Below are 26,607 nucleotides of genomic sequence, written 5' to 3'. Positions count from 1 at the left end.
CATAGTACAGTATTTGCCAAAGGAACAACATTTCAGGACTAATAATGCCATGTTAAGTTTTAGGTGATCTGAAAAAGTACCTTCATTAAAGGATATAAAACATCAAGTAACGAAACCAAAAAGATGTGCTGAAAGGCTTCTTAGACTTTGACAGTTGTCCTTTCTGAGCATTGAGTGCTGCCTGTTCAGATTATAAATGATGCATTGTCATATAAAGACTGTTTTGTAATGACAACATAAATCAAGACTTAATGATCAGGATTGTTATTTGTTTTAAATGTGCTTTCACAGTAAAATATATCTATATATCAAATATATGTGCATACCAAATAACAAAATCTCATCTTTGAAGCTACTTTGAGGTTACAAAATGGAGGACCAGAAGATGGCCTATTAATACATGCATGCGCACATTTGGAAATAAATGTCATATATTTTATTTTTTTTAATGTATTGAATGTTTCAATGCATACCAATCGGTCTTCTCTTGGGTACTACATTGGCACTCAAACTTGGGTACATTTTCTAAATCTTCTGTGCACATAAGTATTGTTCCAAGATCCTTTCGAGTGATTTTGATCAACTTCACAAAACAGGCGTAATTTTGAGAATGGTTTTAGGGAAATGATGGTTGAATATCACATCAGATAAAAATTTGTGAGAGAACAAGTTTGTTTCATTGTTGGGTTTTTAGACCTTTGAAGTCTTCCAGGAAGGCTATGTTCCTTTCTGAATTTTTTTTACTTAATCCAGCACTGCATAGTTGTAGTGCAGTGGATGTCAGTAGGATAGCACAGTGAAATTATTAATTTAATTTTAAAGTGCTGTCTTCAAAGTCAACATGATCATGCACATATATACACTGCAACATCTATTAAATCTCTATGAATAAATGCCTCATCACTTTTTATTATGTTTCATGCCTCATACACTGGTGTATACCAGATATATCGTTGTGTTATTCAAGAATGATCTATGTAATTTTTATTGACATGGTGTTCCAAACTTTGCAAAACCAAAATGAAGACTAGTGCACAAAGTGGGTTATGAAGAAAAATCAGAAACCACTAACAGGGTTGTATATTAGGTGAAAAAACAAAGGAATTTATGATCAAATTAAGGTGAAAATTGCTAACTGGCTGTTTAACTGATGTGCCAAAGTGTGTGAATTATTGGTCTTTCCTCCTTCATTTTATTCACGAAAAGTTCGTAGTGCAGAAAGAACAGGACATTTTGACTATTTGCCTGACTTTGCTGAAGAACTGCTGTCACAAATCTAAAGGCGTACAGGCTTAAATATAATTTAAATAAGAATTAAATGTAAATGAAAGAGGACATTTAACTGACCATGGGTTAGTGTTATATGCAGTCTGAATATCCAGTTGGTATAGCTGTTCTCACGTTTCTTGTAATTATGGTAAATAAAAATTTTCAAGAAAAAAACAGCCATTTTGCTGAGAGAGGATGTGGTAGGAGACTGAGAAAGTGACAGCAGACCATAACATCATGTAGTTAAAGGAGCTTTTACAGTTTTCACTTGCTAGCACTATGAAAAACATAGGTAGTAATACAGTAATGCTTATTTGCAGAGTGTACTAGTGCAAACTGTCAGTGTACACCACTCCAGAGTTCCACATCAGTGAGACCTTGCCCTAGAGGGTGACCACAGAGCTGAAAAGAAAAACAGTGTAAACACTTAGTCTAGGACTATTACCTTTACTGCAAAAAAAGTTGAATGGATTTGAGCATATCGGTTTGTCAAAGCCATAGAAGACTGCCTTGAGAAGTGATATTTTGGTAATATTGATTGAGGATCTAGATGGGAAAGGCCAAACACCTGGCCGATGTAGTAGAGGAAGAGTATCCTGGCTATGAAGACATAGAAGGAAATGCAAGTGTCCTATCAGCGAAGGCCAGATGTTAAAGGTTTTAGAAAGATTAAAAAGCATTTTATGGAAGGGGCTTCTGTGAGACAAAGTGTTAAAATTTTGTTTTAGTTGTACTCCACTTCAGTTGATGGCCAGATGTTCGTAAAGAGATAACAGAAAGGTAGCATGAGTTTAATTTGGATAAAAGGAATCCTACTTCTAAAAGATTAAATAGAACAGGGGATGGCATGAGTATGTGAGTTGTAATCTGTCTGTCTCCATGTTTACTCTATGGAGACGCACTGTTGTGTGTGTTTGCTTTTTCACTGATATGAGTGACATCTAGTTAATTTTTGATTGATCTGCTTGGAAGCCAGGTGGATTTTGAGAGACATCTAATAAAAATGGATTCATCAATACTTGTTGTATAAGCTAAGAATTATTTACACTGACCAAAAAGAAAGAAAAGAATCCCATCCTTAATGTTAGGAAGACTAGACAAGACCATTTGAGTAAAATTGTCTCCTTGAAGAGTAGGTGGTGTTACAAAAGAAATTCTGAGTAACTGTTAATGAGAAAGGCCATTTAGATAGGTTTTTTTCAAACCTTATGATATTTTTCCATTTCACTTTGCAATTATCTTCATTCAGAGCTGTTGGGGAATGGTGCAGACAGTGAGATGTGGATCAGTACTCAGTGGCAGTTTAAAGGATGAACGGAACAGGTAAGTAGCAATCTGCTTTACATGGAGCTTTGTGCTTTCATGAAGATAGACAGTCCTGGTCAGTATGGGAAAATTGTCTGGTACTGACATTTATTCAGGCCTTTCAAATGAAGTACAACAGATAGCTGTTTCGTTGGGTTGTGGGTTTTTTGTGTTTTTTTTGTATTTTCCAGACAATGTAAGTGTAAATGTTAGAGAAGAGTTGTTTGTCTATTTTCAGCAGAACTGATTTTCCAGATCTGAGTTCTGTTGGCTTCAGTTATTGGAAGTGCATAACAGATAACCACAAAAAGCAAAAGAATTCAATGTTTTATAAGAAATAAGTTAGTATTCATTTAGCTGCATTTGGTTTCATTTAACTGTGTTTGAAAACTTTGAAGCTGAGGCTAATAGACCAAATTTTGAATCTTGTTAATTACACATATATAAGCTATATATAAGCAATTTGGCTTACTTTTTCTTTCCTTCCAGTCCCCACTCAATAATGACAGTAAAGTATCTGGTCCTGGCAGGAATGGAAAGATTACTTTCTTTCTTGCTATTACTTGACCGCCCAATTCATCTTCAACATCTAGCCAAGGTTCATATTCCACTTAGCAAAGCAAATAACAGTCTCAGTTTCTTCAGTGATACTTTTTTGCTCCTTATGTTTAAAGAGATTCTCAGTGTAGTACCTTAGAAATAACTAGAGTTAATTTAAGCTTATCTGACTGGTCAGAAAGTAACTGAAGTAGTTAAGACTGAACTGCCTTTATAGCTTCCATTTGTTTTACAGAAGTCTGTTCAAAGCATTGGGCAGTGCCAGTCAGGATGCTCTCTCAACCTGGTAATTTTATGAAAGTTGGCTTTCGAAGGGAGGCAGTATAAAGACAATGATGAAGAGACAATACGAACTGTGAAAAATCTATATAAGATGTCAATTGTACATAAAGCCTTTTTTAATTTGTTGTGTCAATGTGCTGTAATATGGTGTACAATTTAGTGGGATCACTTGCATCCTAGAGAACAGTCTTGCATTGATCATTGCAGGAATCAGACAACTGCAGTCATCTGCAGTAAGAAAGTGATAAAGACACTTGGCTGTTCTGCATGTGGAGATTAAGAACACAAACGCAGAGACTGAGTACTGAGTGGCAGGTGTCTTCTGAATCACTGCATTTTTTTAATATTACATTTTTACTGTTTTAATTTTCATCTCTTCCCCATCTTTTGTCTCCTTACCTCTTTTTTTTTTTTTTTTGTATATGTAGATGACAAAAATTGTCCAGAGGGGCTTTGGAAACATATCTCATCTTTGAACTCTTTGTTGAGTATAAGATGGTCATCTGAGGTTGAGTGTATTAAAACTTTGAGGATACAATATTTTAAAAGTGGAGGTTTGAATATTGCTGAGGAGGCAGAACTGAAATAGAAAATAGGAAACTTCACTCAAATCAAACATAGTGAAAACTTGAAAGAGCAATAATGACAATCATGGGAAAACTGATGTTTAGAAATGAACAATATTAATCTGGATAAAAAGGAGAAGAAATTGAAATGTAGAAGCTGCATATTTTCATGAGATAGGGAAGAAACAAAGAGTTTTTTTCGTGTTCTTGGTGTTTTTCTCATTGTTCTTATTGTTCTCTTGTTCCTCTTTTTCTTCCTTCTCCTTCTTTTTCTTCCTCCTTTTCTTTTTTTCTTAAGTCTTTGATATATTATTGATGGGATACAGCTAGATTACACAGAGCACTGGTGACTGCCAAGACCACTCTTGAGGAAAAAGATAGACCTGAGGCAGAAATTCATTGTATGAAGCAAATAAAAGAGTCAGACCATCTCTTGATACAAATGTTTTAAAGGCTTCTCAGAGCACTCTGGCAATTTGCTGTGCATTCCATCTCTCAGACTTTCAGTGCAGGCTAGGGACTGCCGATTTTGCATTACTTAAGCTCTTTGTGGATTTCCCCCTCTCTGTTTACAGTAATATATGGGACAAAATTACTATCCCTTTTGACTGACAGACAGAAAAGGCAAAGAGAGAAACCAAACCCAAAATCTTCAAAAATACCTAACTTCCATCAAAAAAGTTCCTGGTGCCTTGCTGATTTTGTGGATCTGTGCCCAGGGGTCAGCTCATAGTTGATAAAGTTATCTAGGCTGGAATGAGAGTTTCAATCTACATCTGCTATTTCAAGGCTGGTACCCTAACCATTCAGACCTCTTTTTGAGTTTTCGTTGTGTAGATCATATAATCTTCCTATAAAATTAGTTTCAAAATGTTGTAATTGGTATGCCAGAATGTAGCTATTTTGTTTAGCAATTCTTTTCTAGATGTTTTCTGCTATATACTAATGTAGATAGATTTTTTTGCCTAAAGAATTAATACAAGAATATGTCCAGACATGAGTACAGAAAAAATTGCAAGTTGAGGGAACAGTTTTCCAAAAGCACACTCTGATCTTGATTAATTCCTAGCATTGTCCTCTTCAAATTAATTTTTTTTCTTTTTTTACAAGATGGTGCAATGTTATTCATGATGAAATAGGCGGATCTACCTGACTTTTCAATAAAAAGTTTTTCAATAAAATACAGACAGCTGTTTTTATTCTTTTTGGGGAAAAAAATAGCACCTTTGTCACACCTTTGTTGTCTGTGCAAAACACATCGTTAAGCTGTTGTATGAACATCTGAATCCACTTTAAATTCAGAACGGGCCCTTTAGAATAACAATGCCTTAATATTTTGTTTCCTACATCAGTTTCTCCTGAAGTATGACCATTATGCATAACAGTGATAATTATGAAATTTGTTACATTCGAAACACTAACTTGTTCATAATACTTATTAAAGTGTTTTCTGTAGTATACGTGAATTATAAGGATTAGTGACATAACACACCTGATAGATATTTAGTTGCATTTCCTAAATGATGTAACCATCTGCAAAGGAATTGTAGAGTTCTTGTTTCCTTTGTTCATAAAGTTTGTTTCCTAGAGCAAAACAGCAGAATTACTGCACTTGCATTGATGCTTTCCTACATTCCAGTTTTAGTCTGTAATGAGGAGAGAAGGAAGGTTTGAAGTATTCTGATGAGATTTGCTATGCAGCACATATTATTAACTTCTGAGGCCTTTATCTAACACTTTTATCTTCATTCTCCAGCCCAAAGCCTGCATGACCATCTCCGGTATGCAGTGTTTCCATCAGATATCTGAACTGCAAGCCTTCATACAAACACTTTAGCTCAGAGCCAAAACCAAGTGTGAGTAAATCAAATGCATACTTTTAATTAAAATATATAATACATTTCTGAAACTACACAGCTCAGACGGCAGTAAATGTACATACTTTAATGAGGAGCATATAAAACAACATGTTATATATAATGTTTGCGGGTTTGCGCTGTGCAGAAGATATAGTCTTTTGCTTTCACATAGGCATTTGGCCTATCTAATGTAAGAAAGCATCTCAAGACAGATATGCCACTGCTTGCCTTTTGAAAAGTACTTACTGAAGGCATGAAAGGGTACAGAGAATGTTTTCCTGGTACAAACAAATTTCTTGTTGAATAACTTCTTTGGCTTAAAAAAATGAAGCAAGGTCTTTGGTTCTATACCGGGATTTTGAACCTGCGAATTCTGACAGCTTCACGTAATCATTTAACTGTTGTTCAGCAGTATTACAGCAAACCTCTCTCCTTTGTTCACTTCAATCTTGTCCTCCAGGTGAGATTCAAACCATGGGTCCTCTTCAAAGGTATATCTGTCAGAAATGAATGTGCAAGAAATAAATCATAAATCTCAATGTCATTATTTTAACTTTTCCCACTGTGTAATTAATATATTTAAGCTCTCCTCCATAATTTTACTTCTTCTAGTTGATTGTATAAAACTGTTGATCAGTATCCTCATCAGCACCATTTAGTAACCCTAACATGTAAAACAATTGGAGACCAAGCCCATAGACTTACTTTGAAATAAACACAGGGGAAAATCCTCATAAGCCAAAAAGTTGGGTTGGTTTTATTTTTCAGTCTTAAACTGACCAGGCTTTTCCCACATGGGTGTGCCTCTAAATCCCTTCCAAATCAAACAAAGATATACAAAAATAGTATGCAAACAATAGCATTAAATGTGCATCTTATTTATTCCTTCTTGCATTTTGCTCATGAGAATGCTTAAGTGTGGCCTTCAAATCTCCTATGAGAAAGAGATGAGCTTAACATAACCTGCTTTCTCAAGTGAACTGGATTTATTACAGTTTTAACTAATCATTTAACAATAATAAACCTGGTTCTTAATATTTTTTGAAGATGTCATCTTTGGAGGAAGCCTGATTAGAAGCATATTTTATCCTATCAGTTTATTCCTCTAGTTCTCAGGAAAAAGATGTAAATTGTAATTCAACCTCCTTTTATAGCTTTTCATCTCTAAACCCCTGTAAATGTATAGCTTACCATGCTCCAAACTGATCCTTTAAAAGCTGTTCCTCACCCATCCAGAGACTATGTTGCCTATTCTATAATTATGTTTTTAAATAGAAATAATCATTTAATAATAATGATAGGAATGAAAATAAGACCCATTCCAAACCATATAGATCTAAACACATAGATTCTTATATATAAAACATCCATGAGATTTCTAATCAACTTCAGGAGTACTTGTTTAATATAACTGTAAGTTCTCATTGCAGCAAACATCAAAGATATGGACTGGTTTGCAGTATTTCCACTATATGTGTGTGTGTGTGTATGCATTTGTCTGTAGGCATACTCACATGGCAACTGAAGGTTTCCAAGGTCTGAATTACTGTTATTTGGTGGTTTTCTTCCTCAAACGTGGTGTGATCAGATCCCCTAATATTGAAGGATGGGAAACAATAGCCTTAGAAAATGTTGATGATCATGTAAGAGAATGGGGAATATTTACTTCCCTACCATGACCGCAATTATTTCCCAGGGTGATATACATGTGGGATTTTGAAAGACTATTTCACAGTTGCCACTAGTTAAGAATAAGATGACTCAAGATGCTGAATAATCTCAAGTCTTGTTCTAAACCCCTCAAATGGCATATCACTAGAAACAGTATCCTGGAAGGGGAAGGTGAATGCACATTACATTATTGCAACTTTTTAACAGAAAGTGCCTAGACTTGACAAAACAGATTGTTGTATTTTTTTTTTTTTTTAATAAAAGTGAATACAGTTAATCTGTGTATACTTTCATTGACAAGGTTCTGCACTTAGGAGTACTGCACAGATGGTGTAAGCAATGAATACTTATGTCTGACTGTAATTGATCCTATCAACAATGACATACCTTTATCTGGGTTGTATCACTTTACGTCACATATGGTTAATTAAGTAAGAAGGGCCTAAATACACTAAGGAGATTTTTCTGTTTATACTTAGGAAAACAGTCTAGACAGGTGTTAATGTAAATGAAGTTAGTACTTGTCAAAGGTGAAATTATCCATATGTGGCCCTGCTTCAGTCTCCAAATAAATACAGTTTGGCTATGTCTACATTAGCAAGTAGTGAAAAGCTATAAGACCTGCTCTGCAGAGTGGAACAGTTGGTGCTGAGGATTCCACTCCCCCACCACAGGGATCTGAGGGAGTGGAGAGGTTGCTTCAGACTGTCCTGGTCCCAATGTTTAAATGCCCACTAGTGACTGGACACTGCCAGGTGCAGTCTTGTAGGGCATCATTTGGTTTAGATTCACTCCTTGTGTTTAGTACCTTGGTGTGTACTTTGGGAAGCTACTCTTTTTATCCACAAAACAAAGCTTGTCCTTTATTTCCAATATCCTTCAACCTCAATTACAAGAGATTTGCTTCCTTAGATAATGCTTTCTCACATGCTTCCTCTTCAGCTAACACAGTCACTGTCTTTTACTATATGTAGAGGTCTGCCCCATGACAGGGGCAGAGTAGAGTATTGTGTCGTAATGTTTGTGTTAAACTGGTTTTCTTGCATGTACAGCTGTTTGGATTGGTCCTTAGTTGTGGACTCTGTCTTCTGTGAAAATACTGTTGGCAATTTACATGTCCTAAATTCTTTCCTTTTATGGAATATACTTTCCATTGCGAGGTACACCTTTCCTTTGCTTTCTCCAACATGGAAAATGATATAACAAAACAGAACTTGATTTGCTTCTAATTTTGGTTCTGGAGGCCTCCACAGATATTAATTCTTTATAACAGCTCTAATCTCGGTATTGTAACTTACATTTTGTTCTATTTTTGAAACTTACCACAATAGTTTTACCTTCAAGTAGATGACTATGGAATTCTACTTGTACCTCAGAACACAGTGAACAACATCTTTTACAGCAGGATGATTTTTTTTCTTTTTTATTTTTTTTTATTCTGGTGGACAGCATTTTTTCCCCCCCTCTGGTAGGTTCTTCCTGGTTTCAGAGCAAAATTTTGTTTGTCTCTTTTTCCTTACCACAGTTGTACGTGGTGAATGAGATCTCCATTTCACCTCACAATTTTCATCACCCTCTCCTGCTTGAAAATACTGCAGCTGCTTGAAAGTTTTAATTTTTCACTGCTGAAGCACATACTTTGTGGATGTCACACCTACACTTTCCCATCCCTCTCAGGTGGTTGTGTAATTTCTGCATTTTGATTATCAGTTTTGGAAACGGAAATTTTGATGTCATTCTTAAGTTAACATCATCTTAGTTGTGATAACCATTAGCCTGCTGCCAATATTTGACTCATCCAATAGTTCTTTGAACATTAACAGCTTTAGAAATTAATGTGAAAGTGATGTGCTAAAAATATTTTACTGACACCTTGAATTTAACAGTCTGCTTATTTATAAACTGTAAACATACATAACTGCTTGGTATGAAATTGGTTAGAATTGTGTTTGGTTTTTAAATATTTAGTATGAAAAACATTATAATTAGGCCACGCAAGACTATCGTGTAACATGGGACCTTATGTATACTAGGCAGCATCAAACTGTAACTGAATAAAAAAACCAAACTCATCCTATGCTTTAAGAAACTGACATTAAGTCATTATGAAGATTATTCCTGTCATGGAGAGGTTTTTGTACCAAGACAATATATTTTTTAACTAATTTAATATGTTGAAAAGTAGTTGGATGTGTATTTCTCTCTAACTTAAATATTAGTCTAAACTAATACATGCAACATTGGCACATGATTTGGGCATGAAAGAAGTAAGCCCAACAAATGGAATAAGCACCTAAAGGCACATTTTGACTCCTGCTTTTTGTAGGATTTTTAGATTTAAGTCTTTTATTTCCATTTGTGTTTTTAAGCTTAAAGTTGATACAAAAGTTCTATTTTTCTATTTCTCTGTAAAATTATTTGGTATTTTGTAGAAGCTTGTTTTAATGTTACTTATACTTAGCAAAAAATAGCAAATGTAGAAACCTAAAAAATGGACAAAAGTAAATATAGTAACAATACTAAGTTCCAGGTTTAGTGGGATGTTCTAATATATTGTTCAGCTATTTTGTATGTGTTAATAAGTAGATAACTGACAGCAAAATAGTGGAAGATTTGTATATACTCTCATGAAATTGCATGTGCAGTTCAATTTTTTATATTTTTTGCATAGAAAATCTCCCACCTAATTATTAAGGGATTTTCATTGATTCAAGCAAAAATATTCTTTAAAGAACAGATAAAGAAAAGAAACAAGTAAGTAGAAACAACATTAAGAAGAAATATCTAAAGGACATCTAACAATTGTAGTCATTGCTCATAAATTCTCTCTAGAAAAGAAAGTGATAGCATGTGGAAATCTAAATGGCTTGATTAAGTATAAAATATTAACTGCTTAGCAGACTAGGAAAAGGGCAATATAGAGCTTCAAAGTTAAAATAACATTTGCAGCCATCTTATCTTTATTCCACCAACAAATATTTTTTAATGTCGTTTTAATGTCAATTTACATAAAAATAAAAACCCCAAACTACAAAAGTAAAAAACGCTGATTAACGGTAACTGGTTAGGTTAAAACAAGATTTTCTCAGGCATTTAACATGAAATTTCATTATCTTTAGGAAATAATTTTTTGTAAAAATTGACACCTTAGTTCTCAGTCTTCTCATTCATAAGTCTTCTCATTCTCATTTTTCACCTTTCCAGCAAATTTTGACCTTAAGTCATTATACCTTGCTTACATTTCCCACCTTGTTTCTGCATATACATCTCATGTCACATATTTCCCTCTGCCAGCACATTCTACTCTTTGCATAACTCTCTTCCATTAACAAGAATGCTACTCCCATGCAACAGGAACCTACAATCTTCTTTTGAAATACTTTTAATCGCACTTATTGCAAAGCCTCCACCAAAATGCATAATCACATTGCAGACATTGAATTGCCATTTGCTGCAATGTTTATCAGTTCTTTGAGCTATTAATTCTGAAGTGGCCACCTTTATAGCTTTGTGATTCACTGTGAATAAAATTAAATTATAAAAGGAAACTGAAAAGCAAAAAACCCAAAACTTTTCCTCAGTTTCACCACAAAAATTTGAAATTACTTGCTTTCATTGGTCTTGATTCTGTCATTACCTAGTGATTATAATCTGCTATAAAGCCTACTTGACTATAGCCTACAGCAGTGGTCCTCCAGGTTCTTCATTGCTAGGGCTTTCTAGGACAACTTCAATACAGAAAGAGAGTGCATCTTTTGAGCGGTAACAAACTCTCAACCCCAGTTTATAAGACATAGGAATCCATCAATCCTAGTAATGCTGCTTGTATATTTTCTAAACAGTAAAGTAACAAAGTTTGGCCTAGAGCAATGAAAAAGCAGGTCTATGAAAATGAATACTGAGGTAGATGCTGTCTAATAAATTAGCAAACCCCTTCTCTGCCAGCTGCTTTCTAGTTTTAGAAGGAGCTGCTTTGTGGACTCAAGCAGAAAAAAATAGTACAGAAATCTTATATAGTTGCCTAAATCACTAAGGTGATTTATCACTTTTTTTTCTTGGTATGAAGACAAGTAATTTCTGCTGTAATGTTAATATTTCAGTCATTAGTCATTTTTATTCTTTAACTTTACTTGAAACAACTCTTTTTTTTCAGACCACCTTAATCTTCTGTCCTTTTTTTAAAAATATCAAAATGAAGACTAATACAATGCAGTACTCAGTAGAGGAAAATACACAGTAATGCTACATTTGGAAATCGAATTTAGAGTTGTTTCTTTTTGTCCAGTTCCCTTTCTTCCTTTCTCTTCACCCCCCAGTCTCAGTTAGAGTAAACTGTATTGTTAGATCTAGAACAGTTAGTGTTTATGGCTTAAATATAAATTTGAATGAGCTACAATATCATTAAAATTTAGAAATTCACTCTTAAGGGTTTATGGAAAACCTGAAAATGTCTTTTGAAAATACTTTTGGAAGAATGGTGCCAGAACTGTTTCGTGCTTTTATCTGTTGAATCCTCTTTGGTAAAACTATCAGAGATGTAATTTTTTTTTTCTTTACATGTTGAATCTTTGAATCTTCTCATGTAGAGTCATTTTGGTGGAGGAAGAGCCAAGAATACTTTAAAAAAAAAATTCTGGAAATGTCAAAGAAATTTATCTAATTTTAAAACTCAAGTATAATTGAATCATTGAGACTGCTCTATATGAATTCCGCAGATCACAAAGTAATCAGAAATGTGATGTTAGTTTCAGAACTAAAACATTGCTTGTGTTTGTGATTCTGAATTTAGTGGTCTTTCTGTTTCAACTTCCTTTATAGACCATACTTGTAGAGGTTTAAGAACTTTACTGAAAACATCAGTTTTGGGTGCAAAAATTACATTAAAGCTCTACTGCTTTAATGAAGTTACCTTTTCCCCTCAAGTCCTGAAAAAAAAACTTTGTGGGCATTAAATCTGTATTAGCTCAGGATGTTATTTAGTGTTTCTGTAACTAAAAAAGAATTTATGAACATTAATTTTACTGTTTTTTTTCACTTGAAAGTTTTCTTCCTTTTCCAGTCAGTATGTTGAATAATCATCAGTGTCAAAGGAAGTTCCAGTCATAAATCAAGAGAACAACAGGTTTTACTCCTAAGGAATTGCCTAGCTATTAAAAGAATTCAATAAGAGTTGTCTATTTTTCACTAGATGCACTTTTGGCACTTCAAACATATGTTTTCTGAAGCATCAAGGGTAGGATATGGTCCTCACAGAATTGTCTTTGCAATTGCATTATTGCAGTATGATATTGATCAGCACTTTCAATATGCAGAGCATTCACTGCATATTGCGGATGATCTGTTTTTCAAACCAGTGTAAAATGTCCAAAGATTGGTTTGGTCATATTTGGACATCTAGGGAGGCAAAGGCAGATCCTTACTGGCTGTTCACTTACAGCACAGGGATCCAGCCCTTTTCATTTTATAGCTGAATCAGGCTGGATTTGCTCTCCAGAGTGAAGTGCAAACAGATGAGTGAGGCGGGAGAGGAAGAGAAAGGCATGGAAGGATCTGTATCCTTCCATGAACTACTGTCTCTCTTCTTTTTTATTTGGCTGTGCTTGATGACCAAAGAATGTGGATCATCCTGCTGGCAGGAACTATAAACCACTGTCATGGTTATATGTTGCAAAAGTGATATTGTGCTAGCAACACTAGCATCATATTTTTACTAAACCAGCGCTCATGAACTCTTTCTTAGTAAATCCTCATGGAATTCTTTGAGTTTGTTTCTTCTCAGAGAAGTTAACCATGAATTATCATTGGAGGATTACATGCTAGAATGAATATCAAATTTATAACAGATATTAAAAATGTTTCGTATATTGATTTTAAAAGAATAACCTTTAGAACAACATTTTGAAGTTTAAAATTCATGATTGTTATGGGTTATTGATTTAGTTACTGACCTTCAAAATATCATTAAAAAGAGTTCTGTTAGGAGAGTAATATTCTACAGTAATCAAGGTGTCATTTGGGTTGGATTTTTACTGTTATTGAGAGTTCTATTAAAGTCTGAACTTCACAGGCTAATCTTTTTATACAAGACGCTGCCCTCAAGTGGCTATTGAATAAAACCTCTGTGTTATTCATCTTTAATTTCCTTGGTACTCTTGTTTTTAATTAACAACTTGGTTTTGAAGGAGGAAATACCCAATACTTGATAACTAACAGAAACAAACACAGTTTATTGCTCTCTGGATGTGATTTGTAGGGGTAGATACTCAAAGATACTTTGAGAAACCCTGTAAAAGAATGGGATTTCAGTGATATCAAATTGTGTTTGCATTGATTTTTCATCAGCTTCAACAGGTGTTCGGAACTTCTCTGGTCTATGAACAATTCTGCATTTTCAGGCATGTAAATATATTGGTAAATTTTCCCTTTTCATGTGCCATTTTAATCCATTTTACAAGAACTGTACAATACAGATGTAAGACTATAGACTTGGGGAAGTATTTTAAGACACTGAATCTAAGAGGCTAGAATTAATATGAATCCTAGACATTAATAAATTTTCCTTCAAATCAAGAAACTGATGATAAATAAAACCATATCTTTATGATAGCCCAACAATTTTGTCTTTTAAAGTAGACAAAACCTTAAGATTTTCAGTTTTTGGGAAGGTGAAGCCAAGAGCCCAGCACCAAGTGACCATTTGCATTTCCTCACAACCCAAATATTGTCACTCATCAACAACTTCCAGTTCACTTCCAGCAGTATGGGGCTTTTAACTAATTTTAGGCAAATAATGATAAACATCCCCATTCTCTTGAAGATCATTTGCCTTCTTTCACCCTCTAGATATGATAATAGAAAATCATGTGCACATTTGCATTTGTATTTACTGTGTTTGAATTAAAGCTGCAAACAGCTCTGATTCGCTAATAACCGATGAAAGTGTCTCATTATTGAGCTACAAAACCTTCAACAAATTAATGGAAATTGCAAATCACCTTGAAAATTGCAGGCTCTTTAGTCCTATATTGAGTGGTGAGAAAACTGTATAAATAGCCTTGTTGCTTAACTCTTTCTTTTGAAAAAATACCTTTTTTATTATTTTTTTGAAAATTCATGGCTTACTAATTAAGGCATGGCTAAGCAACATCTTTTTTTTTAATTTGTATTTTGTTTTTTAGTATGTGAACATTAAAGAGTGTATTACTATTCTTTGTTCCTTCCTTTTTATATAATTTTTAGAATCATAGTCTCTCTGCCTCTGAGGGTAAGCAAATGTTTTGGGCACTTTTCTGTCATGCCCCACAGTGCAGGAAAAGATTTAGCATTTGCCGCTTCTTTTCTGTAGTGAGATAATGAATTTTTAAATATATACGCATGTAATATTTTCCTCCAAAATAACAGCTTAATTAGAGGAAAATATCTCATGAAAATGAAAAAAAGTAAAAGCTACATAAAGTATTTGTTTATTCACTATTTATTTGATTTTTACTGTTTCTGCTTAACTCTGCATCCAAAACTAGTGCATGTAAGTTGTCACAAAGAAAGATGTATCTGTGCTGATCTCCAGCAGGTATGAAATTTCATAGCCTCACTGTCATGGAAATCCACCTGAGCAGAGTACCTGAATGATTTCTATAAAGCACTAGATTCTCTTATATCCAACCATTCCACATTACAGCTGAGATAAAGCAGTTGGTTCAAAGGAATATATTTCAGTTTAACATAGATTCAAAGTAAAAATCAAAAGTTCGTAATGTCACCAATTTTTGCTAATGTTTGAGTTATCATTAAGCTTGTGATAAGTAATTTATTATAGTTTTCTACATTGGATAGATAGGCACAGCTGACAATATTTTTCCTTATAAAGCTTCATATAGCATTTGTACTAGTGCAGTATAACAATGAAGGAGCAGAATTTGCACTCAAATACATTTTTCTGCTATATTTGAAGTAATTTTTCTTATAGGAATACTAAAATATTTGTGTGCTGACATGCCCTATTACTTCAAGACATTCCAAAATATAACAAAATCTGTGAATCTCTGCTGACACAACTGCTGCTATTAGTTGACAGGTGCCTTTAACCAGAAAGACTTTCCTGTGATTTTCCAAATTGTTTTCTTTCTAGGGCTGAATATGCTGTGAGACATCCATCATTAGTTCTGTCCAACAACTGAACTCAAAGTAGTGAAAAATCGAAGTTTCTGTTTGTTCAGCCCCATGGTTACAGGCTTGATGAGAGAGGAAAATAAAAGTCCCTTTCATTTCGTCTCCCTCTTATAATTTCTTCTAACTCACCACCTTCTGTTTTTCTTCTTATACTTTTTTTTTTGTGTGTGTTATTATTATATCCACAGTTCTTGCCTGTCATTTTCATTCTACTACCTTTAGGTCCTTATACTCACGAGCACCGTACTGATGTTTGATAGCAGTTTGCTAGTTTTTCACACCAAATGATGGAAGTTCAAGTATTATTCCATTTCAGCTGCTCATGTCCAAACTATGGGGACTCAAATACTCCCTCAAAAAGCTATGAAAACATTACAAGTCTTCTGTTTGAAGTCCAGAAAACGATTTTGTTTCCTTCTGATTTTGTCCTCTCTCCTGATTATGTTCTCCTTACTGCTTAGTCAGTTAAACAGTGAACACTTAATGCTTTTAAAATGGCACTTAAACGAAGAAAGTCAGTTTGCTATCTGGCTCTTTGCATGGACTTTGCATGCAGTGTTTGTTAAATATGCTACGCATATGTAGAAACCACATGCACCTGGAGGTACCAGCATTTTTAGCATCAACTTGAGTGCAGGTGAATTCAAACTGGTCATAATCTGCTGTCTATCTTCTCTTCTTCCTCTGTTGTTTTAGTGAACACAATATTCGAAAAATTTTGGCATGCACTGAAGCTTGTTGAACCCATTCCACAAATATTTGCTCCTTAAATATTGTGACGATGTAGGGATCATTACATACTGAGATTCTGCATTAAAAATGTACTCAGAATAATAAAGAAAACCTATATGTTTGATTGTTCATGATACTTTATTACTGACAAGATTAAGGTAATAAGCATGCTTTCCCCATCAGTACTGGCATACAGTTCTCTCATACTATATGTATTAAGCAGATGTGACAGACTATTATCACGACTCAAAACAGACTTCTGCTTTGCAAGGCCTTCTCCATGAATGAATTCCAGTTTTCTGGGTTTCATGTCAGAGTGGTAATTTAACTTCATATACTGTAAATGTAAACCAACTTGTGATGATGTGACTAACTGAAAATTACTTTTCATAGCTGCTACTTTTTCAGCTGGGATGCAGAAGTTGCCTTAGATTAAACTTGAAACTACTCCAGTGACAGTAAAGTACTGTCTAAAATAACTAATAAAATGCAGCTGGGAGTGGAATAAAAGCCAGTTTAGACACAAGGAGTCATTTTATCAAAAAGTCTCTATGCAGAGGTTAAGATTTGTATGAATAACTGAAAGGTATTGAATAGGACCTACCCAGTTTAATCTGTGCCATTTCATGGAACTTTCACTTGACAGTTAGCAGCAGTCATGAAAATTTTGAACACCAAAACAGAATGACAAAAAACTTGTTCTCTAACATAGTATTTTTTGTTGTTTTGATGAAAAAATGATTGAATGTGTTGCTTTCCCTTAACTTGTGTTCTTTTAAAATCTATTCTGCTGTATCACAAACCTCTAACCAAAGCCATGTAATGTTATGATTTTTTGGCTGAAAAAAGAGGCTGTAGTTGGTGGTCTTTTCTCTCAGGCCTTCACAGATGTGCAATTGTAACAGTTTGTCAAATAAAGGATCTTAAAGATGGTACTTTGTGTCTCGAATAGAGTTTGAAAGGGAAAAAACCCTAGACAGCCAGTTTTGCAAGAAGAATATAATGATAGTACTGTATATATTGTTTCAGTTGCACGTTGTATTTTGTCTGCAGGCAATTTGTAGGTGGATTTATAATATGCAAATAAAATCTTTCATTTCCAAACCTTCTGGTGTAATAGTTTGGAAGCCCAGCCGGTTTGGTATAGTATGCACAAAGGTCTGAAGAACTTCTGCCGTATTGCCAGCTTTAGTTTAGATTGTGTCTAAGTGTGTAGCAATGGAAATGGCTGCTGAGCAGGATTTTGAAGTCCTCAGAGTATGCAAATCCCACCTGCCTCTTTTTTACTCTCCAGAGCTTTGACAAGGCACAAATTTTTAGTCTCCTGGTGTAGCTGGTACCTTCTTCTGCTTCACATTAATAGTCAATACCGTCATGATTCCTAAATGAGGCAATTTCAACTGTAAGTTATTAGAAGTTTAGTAAATAGGCTATCCCCCAGGCGAGAGTAATGCATGCATCTGTGCTGTGTCAGCTATACTTAAACAGGTGAGACTGAAAAAAAAAGAACGCAGTAACTTCTCTGCATTTTGGTTGTGTAGGGTCCTTGTTCTCTAAGAGAAATTTTTGTCTGAAAAGTTTATATTAAAAAGTGAAAATATTTAAAGAGTCAACACAGCACTGACTTAAAGACATATGCATTGGCAGAGTGATTGGTTATTTAAGCTTTGCAGTGAAGCAGGTAGTTTAGAACTCTAGACGTTAGTGCTTAGGACTGCATGTCACGTGCAGTGAAAAACTGAATCTGACTCCCTGTCTGTCTAATTTACGCAAAAACACCACTTAATCCAGCCACAAATTTATTCTGCATATTCAGTAGACACTTTTTAATATTTAGTACTACTATCCATGAGCCTTATAGGCAATCAGAAAACGTAGTTGAGTTTACATTAATTTATGGTGAAATGTTTCTTGGATTCTTCCACCATTGCTGTGAAGGTGGATCTCAAAATATTTAGCAAGAATTAGTAGTGTTCATCTTAATATATTATTAATTACTTAAAAATTGACAGAAATGTTATCTTCCCTGCTTTTAAAGAAACTAGCATGTAGAGGATCAAAGGTTTGACTGTGCAGGTCCTTTTGCATGTCTTTTTGAACCTTGTGAACCTGTATCAACTTAAATTAACAGAGGAACTTAGGTTATATACCCAAAGTTACCCATTGTGTTAGGAGCAGAGTCAGAAATAAAACACCAAGAATCCTGATTTCTAGTCACCTTGAACTGCTTTATCACATCCCTTCCTAGACTTGCTAGTATCTTGGTAATATGCAATACTGTAAATAGAATTTGTTTGCAGTCCATCTTATTTTTATATTTAGTGCTAAATATGAAACAATTGTTAGTGCGTGCTTAATGTTTGGGGAGGCGCATTACCAAAAATCTTCTTCATTATTTTCTTTCCTTTCTTTCTTTCTTTCTTTCTTTCTTTCTTTCTTTCTTTCTTTCTTTCTTTCTTTCTTTCTTTCTTTCTTTCTTTCCTTATCTTCTTTAATCTCTTGTTAAAGAAAGTTATAGAAAGTAAGTCCCTAGAAGATATTTACTCACAAAGGAAAAACTGAAATACGTCTACTTTCTTCAGTAGTCAGAACTAAAAAACACATTAAAATGGTGGGAGGCGAAAGGTAGGCTTGTGCATGAGCTCCTGGAAGGGATCTTAGGTACTAAAGCTGAATTTAACTGACAAAACAGTAGGATGATATTTGAGGCAAGAACTGGCTTTTTGTTTGGCAGCACAATAGGATCCTCTTCCTTGATGGGTTCTCAGGACTACTCCATATAATAACATGATAACTGGTCTTGAAGATGGAATGAGTAAGATTGGATGGTGGTCTTTGGGGGCCCAGTTGTGTGGGCCCCCAAATATAATAATCTAATTATGTTTGATACTGACTTTTTAATACATGTGGTAGTTATTTTCTTGCCTTAGAAGTAAAGCTTGTATGCCAGCTTAATATTTGCTTGGTCTCTGTTCTGAGAGCACACCAATTTATTCTTAGGAGAAACCACGGCTATATCTGTCTCATGTCATGCCGTATTCTAATTCAAAACTAAAACTGATTTGTTCCAGAAGATGTCTTGAAGCATAAATATGTTGTGGCTTGTGGAAATGTGGGAGGTGTGATGGAAAGAGCAATAGACTGTATAGATTGTACTTCAAAAAACCACTGCAACTTGCTACAGAAAAGACATAGTAAGTTATTGCTGCCTTGGAGCAATAATCCACAGCAGGCATTCACCCCTTTGTATGGGACAATATAAATATTTTAGTGGATTTATGTGTATGAAGAAGCATCTGGAGATGATGAGATTGTGCAAGACTAATTTTAGAGTCTGAATTAAACTAATTCCATTGCTACAAAAGTCACTGCCATGTCCTATTCTCTTGTCTAAAAGACGTATATGGACTATGCTAATACCAGATTTTCCCAACCAAATGGAACAGGAAAGTCTAATACTCTACTGTTGGTAGTGTTGTGGTGGGCACTGGTTTACTCAGTGGATTATGAAAATCCTTCGTGAAAGATATTTATGCAATCAAGTTTCTGAGGCAAGTTCCTCCTCAGCTGTTAGCATCTGTGTTCCATTTCACCATGAATAGGTGACTGTCTCTTGAATTTATTTATGTTTCTCACTTTTTAATAGAAAGTAAAGCATTTACTCTTGGTTGGGGAGAGGGAGCAGTTTGTTTGGGATTTTTTCTTTTCTTTTTTCCACTCTAATTTCACCATTGTCTTCTACCTTAAAATAAGTGCATTATAAGTTAAATGTATTAATAAAATTAGTGGTGCGTGATGTACTGATGTAATATGTAGGGAAATAAAGTTGCTTGAAATCAGTTTTTGGTTTGGAAAACTAACTTGCTCCCCTGAAGTATCTGCAATACTGAAATACAATTTTTATTGTATGTTTAACTTCTTCCCTCCCCCCCACCCCTTCACCTAGTGATTATTACTGGTGAAAAGCTTCCAGCCTAGCAGTGATAGTTATTTAAAGTTCAGACAGTAGAAGGCTCAATAGGTGAACAAATGCACAGCATTGTAGGAGCTCTGAGTCTCCAGTGCCAGAGTGGTATATATGACTTGTAACTTTATATCATAGTTTTGGCCATCATCTCTTCCACAAGTGCCTGAGGCACAAGTGGAATTAGAAAGCTATTAGTCACCTAACAGTGCTAGCAGCACCGTGCTCTACAGGCATCATTTTCCGGGACCCTCTGGCAATATGCTTATGGTTTGATCCTGATTCCTTTGAAATCGATCAGAGCTTTAAAGTTGACTTGAAGTGCTGAATCATTTGGTCATGAATGAGTGGGCCAAAATTATGGTACTAAATGTTGAAGAAACAAGGACAAAAAGAAGTCAATCTAACTGCACGCTTGAAACTAAAATGCAAACAAACAAACAAACAAATAAAACAAACAAACAAAACCTTTGCATCATATACTCAATGCGCTTTCTACCAGCTCTGTAGCAAAACAAAGGTAATTCATGACCATTGAAGTCTACCTTTTTATGGATTTGTTTCTTCAGATCAATTGAACTTTGATATTTGAAACAGTGTGTGAGTCTGATGGAAGATTTTACTGTGAAGTAACGAAGCAGTTAGGTCTTTTTCTTCTACAGGTTTTCTGTATTTTCTCATGTGGATGCTGACAAAATTTCTCTCCTCTACTTGTTTGACCTATACTTGATATGAGATGTAGATCTTAAAATTACTGAATTTCTCAAAAATGCACCTGAAACTTCTGATCTTAAATTCAATCGATATTGGGCAATGATTTGAAGAGATTTGAGATGGCGTAGATGCACATAGTGTAATCACATACAGACTCAGCTCCCTAACCTCAAAATCAAGGTAAAAAGAATGAATGTGTTATTTCTAACAGAGAACCCTCCTTGGCGGAGCCTGAGATTTTTTGCAACGTGAACTGCAAATACGCTTAGCTGACCTAGTGCTTCGTTTTTAAGATAATAAGAATTCTAAGCAGTTTTCTAGAAGGAGAGAGATTTGTATTCGTCAGCAAAGCTCTACTAGTTACCTATTCCAGTGATTCCTTATGTTTCTTCATGCATTGCCCAAGGCTGATGAAAGTTTGTTTAAAAGTTAAAGAAACGCCAGATACAACCTCGCTCTCCCGCAGCCACCCTGGAGCAATTATGACAAAAGTATTTAACTTACAAATCAAAATGAATCTAAAAGGACCTGCCCTCACAAACTGAAACAGGAATAAATTCTCAAATAGTTTTCTAAAAAGAGAAGGCTGCATGAGCTTTCTACTAATTACACTGTATTTGAATGAAAAGCCTTTGTGTTCCACCGTTAAGTGTATAGTCTTGTTGTTTCTATATGAGTGTTTTAAGAACCTATCCACTATGGTTTATTCACATCCTGATCTTGTCCTGTCTTGGATAAGTTCCTTGTGGCTTCACTGACAACAACAACGTTCCCTTCCTGTCATTCTCAAATATCGTTACTAAATTATTTGTCTGTTGATTTGGCCATATTACCTTTTTTTCTGCCTCAAAGAACTGCCAAAGCTTCACTCACACATATATTTTGTTTCTTATCTTGTACTTTTGTTCTTTTCGAGCCATACTGAGTTCAATGTTGTTAACGTATTTCAAGACCTGTTGCTGCACTATTGCCTGTCTTGTTTGGTGCAATGTGAGGTGTGAATTCACAGGGCACACATTTTCCTTGCTGAGGAGTTACATTTTCTTTAGGGGTCTGCAAACTCATCTCGTGATAAATGCTTGCTGTGCTCCCTAGAGAGAAATGAAAGTGATTGTAAAAACTGTTGGCTTTGTCTCACCTGTCTGCCATTTTAAGATTTCAGACTCCTCAGGTTTAGGTAACAGCCCTTCTTGTAACTTCCTCCTTAGTGCAAATGTAATTGCATGTTCTTTCTTGGTCCTTCAGACATAGTGCAAGTCTCCTCTTCCAGTTCAGTTCTTATGTTAGGTAGGAACACTGGGTGTTTGTTGTGCTAGCCATTACTCATTTCCTTTGTAATCCTGATTCATTTTATGGTGGATTATTTAAGATCTTTTCGAAGTTCTTTTATTAAACTGTTAATATACTTGAGGACCAGTGAGAGGGGCAGGTAGTTAGCGAGACTGGTGCTTGTGCAATATAAACTACTTCGATTGGTTTCTGGTAGCAGGCTGTTGAAGAGCTCATGGAAATCAGTTGTTGCACAACATCCTAGACAGAGCAAGAGGCTCAGCTTTCACAGTTTAGATTTTTCCTGTTTTGTTTTGTATCCTATTTGTGGTTTGGTTTGGTTTGGTCCCACCTCCCCTATTATCTCTTTTGAGTATACATATTGAATTTGGCATACTCAATAGTGCTTACTGAAGGCATTCACTTCAGGATGTCAGGAGACAGACCTTTCCCTCATCCTTTACTCTGTATTGAGATAAGTCACACAATTTTATGTTAAATAAAAAGGGCTGAGTTAGCTTCCGATGTTTTTGGAGGTTAGGTAGAGGTATTCTTATGACTTTTTACCAAACAAGGAGGTTATCATAACACACAGATTTTGGGAATAGCCAGCAACCCTCTGTGGTGGGGTGAGAGGAAACGAAGGTTGACTTAAGTACTGTGGCAGAGTTTAGGTGCGAATACAGCAAAACTGTAGGTGCTGCATTGGGCTGTGCTGCATGCCTGGCATGTTTGAAGACTCCATTGGATTTTAACTTGTGTATGTGCTTTGTTTCTGCTGCTGCTACCCTCCTTTCACTTCTTTTTTAATTAGAAAAGACATGCCAAACTCCATGCCATATGTCTATTACTAATAGTGCTTATGTATTTTTTTCAGTCTCATGTACTTTCACATGTAAATTGGCTATCAAATTCCATCCTCAGTTTTAACCTGTAGTAACTTCTTTGCTTACAGTGCAATTTACACTGATGTAAGATAGATCAGAATCTCAATGCCTATGTAAATGCCGGCATCTTACAGACGTATAAATATACATGCACTTTCATTTTACAATTAAAAATGAATAAGAGGGAGAATTTCTTGATTATTTGTGTACTGAATAATTTTTTAGTAACTAGCAAGAGGAAAATAAATAATTTCAGGTTGTAGATGGATTTTAGAGTCATGCATATACATGCACGCCTTCAAAACATATTGTGGTTCTTGTCAGTCCCGAGCAGTAACTTCTCTCCTTTCACCTGACTTGCAGTGCTGAATTTTCTGCGAGCCTCAAATCTTATTTTCATTTTGCTTTGGGGAAAATGGAGGCAAAGATGTTCAATGAAAAAAAAAAAAGGAAAAAGGAAAAAGAGAAAAAATCATAAGAACGCAACCCCCAAAACAGCAGTCCCTCCAGTCCCTGCTTCTGTTCCACCGGAACACATTTTAGCAGAAGTGCCCCAGCTCTATCATATGTGCTGTGCAGAGTCATCATGGCCATGGTGCATAGCTGGGAGCCGGAAAGCAAACAGCTGCTGTAGCCTGATTTGAGTTAAAATAGTGTCAGTGTTTAGTCTGGCGCAGTGCTTCAGGAGAGATTGGCAGCTGGGTCAAACAAAGTCATTCCATTGGCTCCCTTCCCAGTAAGCTTCTGCTAGTATTTAGGTACTAGTGCAGCCTAGGCCCCTTTTCTCAGGGATAGCCTAACATCTGACCGCACCCTCTTTGCTTTTTAAAAAATGCCTTTTCACTCTTTAAGATAAATCCACTATTCTACAATCTGCCACTAATTGTGTATTAAGATTGTTTTTCTCTTGAAAGCTGACGCATGCTGCTCTCAACGTGGTGTAGAAAGCAGGCTGTTACAGTGCTGGATTAATAAAAGGGGCCTTTATGGTTTGTGAAAGAATATCTCTGTGCTTAGGCAGGAAACTTTTTGATCCGCAGAAAAGCCAGACGACATCTAGGTAAGGCCGTGTATCAAATCTGCTTTTATGGGATAGTGGTGCAGCGAGCACTGTTAATTGCGATTGCTTAATGTTTGCATGCACGTTTTGATAAGGCTTTTAGAAAGTTTAGGAAATAGCTGCTCCTGCGGATCGAGCTCTCTCTCTCCTCCCCCCTCCTCACTCCTCTTATGCCTTTAACGCTTGCAAAATCTTGTAATGATCTGCTTAGTTTTTGCTGGAATAGGCGCGGGCACCTCACTTCTTTTTGGAGAGGGCTTTCTTTCTTGCCGAGGCGCGCGGCACAAAGTTCTGCTGTCAGACCCAAATGCTGTTAAAAGTGGAGTGGCTGGGGAGAATTTACAGGGAAAGCTTTCAACTGTTACAGTCTGCCTGTGCGATCATTTAAAAGTAGTTGAAAACTGCTTTGAACTAACAAGGGTTTAATTACGGAAAAGTTTAATGTGGCGATGGAAGGAATATTAAGTAAGTTGTCTTTGTCTCATACTTTTTAATTTTAGTTGTTGCTTTAGCCTGTTGGGTCACATTTTTTGTCAGTGCTGAAGGCTGCCATGAATTGGTAATGGGGGCCCCTTTTGCACATGATTTTGGCACTTGGCCAAAATCAACTTCCCAACGGCAAGCTTTCTCTAAAAGAACCTGAAGCATTTTTTTGTGATTAGGAATCATGTCTGAAAGCTGCCACAACCAGTTGTGTAGGCATGTCAAAATGACTTTATACAGTATATCTGAAGCATTTGGGGGGGGGGGGGAGAGTGTCTGTTTTTTCCTCATGTACCAAATCGTTGCTTATTATCGTTCTAAATTTCCAAAGCTTATGCACCTCTAAAAACCAGGCTACAGGGAGCTAAGGCATAATGTGGATTGTTGGTACCTTTATATTTTTCAACATGCCAAAGCACCCCCGATTGTCATGTTTAAGCAGGATATAGTATTAAGGATCGCTTAAAACACTTGTGGATGTAAAGCAGATGAATCTATAAACTCTTAATCTCAGTAAATTATGGTCAGTGAACAGTAAGTAATGACATTTTTGAGAAGTTTCTTTGTTTGAATTGTGCAAGTGAAGCTTTTTGATATAATTGTTTAAAAAATACATTCCTATACCCATTGGGGGGGTGTGTGCAAGGAAAATCATGGATATGCCTTTGGATTTATCCTGATCCCTTAAAATCTGGGTATGGATCTGATCTGCAAGACATGGAGCAAGAGCTGGGTTGTCCTTTGTTGATAGAAAGCGGAAAAGGGACTTAGTCTAAACATTAATAAAGAGCTGCAAAAGTTGACACTTCAAGTGTGCTCAGAGTTTCAAAACTTGTGGAGATGATCAGTGCAATAAATGGATGATCATTCCTTGCTGATATTATATAAACAAGTCTGGCACTGTAAGTGAATACATTATTATTGTGCACTTGAACGTTTTGTGAATTTAATCTATATCTGACAAAACAACCCTGCAACTGGAAATGGAGGACCTCCTATTACACGCTGTTTATACTCTACCCCAGTGTCTTTTCCAAGTGCATTCAATGTGAAGACAAAATGTGTTATGCAGCATTTTTGTTAGGTATTTTTATTTTACATAACAGCACTTGTGGCTGTAGCTGAGGAGTTGCTTGTTCCTTCCTATATGTGTTATTTACTTATAAGCAATACCATACTTCAGCAGCGATATCGACGTGGAACAGCCTTTTTGCACCTTCCCCTGCCCCCTACTCCCCCTCGTCCCCCTCCCGCCTTGATCCCTTTTGCAGTATTTCCTGCTGTTAAAATGGGCTTTACAGGTATTTTCTTTCTTCTGTTAAACTGTACATTTTTTTGTAAGGTGTTTGTGTGTGGGGGTGTGTTTCTTTTATTACATAATGCAAGACATAGCTAGATTGGGAAAAAAACTCGAGCTTTATAGACTCTTCAGTATCGGTACTTTCATATAAGTTGACCGGGAGAGTTTGTTCATTGTTATGTTGCAGGAGACTGAGTTACAATACTCAAAAGACTCCTATGAGTTTAACTATAACATGCTGTATTTACAATGAAAGAAAGCAGATAAGATTAAAGTGTTGAAAGAAATAGAAGGAGAACATTAGTAAAATAAAATGGATAGGACTTAATTGCATTTTTCTAAGACTTCTAAAAAGTTTTACGAAAGGAAAACCACATCACAGTTTTATCCTATTTTAATATAAAGCATTGTCAGTAAATGACTAGATTGGGTGTAAAAGTAAATGTTAGAGTAGAATTTTTGCACTTATAGAATTTATGTGCTGCTGCATGGAAGTAATTTCTCTTGAGTTACCAAATT

General features: G+C 35.6%; 1 protein-coding gene across 6 annotated transcripts in view; it reads left to right on the top strand.

Annotated features, from left to right (window-relative positions):
* Positions 1–26,607, top strand: part of LOC128852302 (uncharacterized) — a 341,810-nt gene that overhangs the window by 212,132 nt on the left and 103,071 nt on the right. For 2 of the 6 annotated variants that reach the window (XR_008450051.1, XR_008450052.1), the window contains exon 1: positions 24,031–24,305. The exons of the other annotated variants lie outside the window; for them this stretch is intronic. The gene's annotated coding sequence lies outside the window, so the exon portion shown is untranslated. Of the gene's footprint in view, positions 1–24,030; positions 24,306–26,607 lie in introns of those variants that run through there. 6 annotated transcript variants of the gene reach the window in all.

The sequence above is a fragment of the Cuculus canorus genome, chromosome 1, assembly GCF_017976375.1.
Source record: "Cuculus canorus isolate bCucCan1 chromosome 1, bCucCan1.pri, whole genome shotgun sequence".
Taxonomy (NCBI): Eukaryota; Metazoa; Chordata; class Aves; order Cuculiformes; family Cuculidae; genus Cuculus; species Cuculus canorus.
The sequence above is the reverse complement of the archived record's forward strand: the minus strand, read 5'-3'. Positions and strand labels throughout refer to the sequence as shown.